Here is a 1,147-nt window from a genome sequence, read left to right on the forward strand (position 1 = left end):
ATTGGCCAATCGTCGAATCACCGTTAGAGAAGTTGCTGAGGACCTAAACATATCGATTGATTCATGCCATTCGATTTTTACCAATGATTTGGGCATGAGACGGGTTGCCGCGAAATTCGTACCAAAATTGCTCAACGCCCCTGCTCACACATCGTTGCTTGTGCGCGAATTTTTGGCCAAAAACAACACACTAATGATGCCGCAGCCATCGTATTCCCCAGATCTGGTCCCCTGTGACTTTTTCTTGTTCCCGAAACTGAAGAGGCCCATGAAAGGACGACGCTACGCTACGATTGAGGAGATAAAGACGGCATCGAAGGAGAAGCTGAACAAGATCACAAAAAATGATTTTTTGAAATGCTTCGAGGATTGGAAAAAACGTTGGCACAAGTGTATAATATCTGATAGGGATTACTTTGAAGGGGACAAAATAGATATTCATGAATAAATAAATAATTTTTGAAAAAACACAAAATTCACGATACTTTTTGAACAGACCTCGTATATATATTGATATATATGTGTATACATATATGTCAATATACATTATTTATTAATAAACAGAAGTAAATATACCAATGTATTGCTGCTGCTGCAGCTGTTCTTGCTGCTGCTGCGGCGGCTGTTCTTGCTGCTGCTGCTGCGGCTGTTCTTGCTGCTGCTGCTGTTGCCGCTTCTGTTGCTGTTGCTGCTCCTGCAGTTGCGGCTGCTGCTAGAGTTGTTGCTGCTGCGTAAGCCGCATCACAGCCTCTTGCAGTTGCCGCAACTGCAAGTGCAGCTGTGGCACAGACAGTTTTTCAATTTTTTTTTCTGTAAAAAATAATATTACACATAATATTAAAGTATTATATATCAAATAATTGTAATATACCGATATCATTAATACTGATTTTACAAATATGAATAATATCGGTATATCATTAGTAAAGCTACAAATGGTACGATTTTATACTGATGCTCGATGCTGATATGAAGCATCAATATAGATCATATGAGCAAAATCGATGAAGGCTGCGTTCCTCTTGGCACTTACAGCGCTTATAAGCATCATTTGTCTTTGTTTAACATTTGATAAACAACAAGGATGAAATGATTTTGTGAGCGCTGTAACCATCAATTGTAAGCGCCAAACGGAACGCAGCCGAAT

Source organism: Wasmannia auropunctata, unplaced genomic scaffold (assembly GCF_000956235.1).
Source record: "Wasmannia auropunctata unplaced genomic scaffold, wasmannia.A_1.0 LD336106.1, whole genome shotgun sequence".
NCBI lineage: Eukaryota > Metazoa > Arthropoda > Insecta > Hymenoptera > Formicidae > Wasmannia > Wasmannia auropunctata.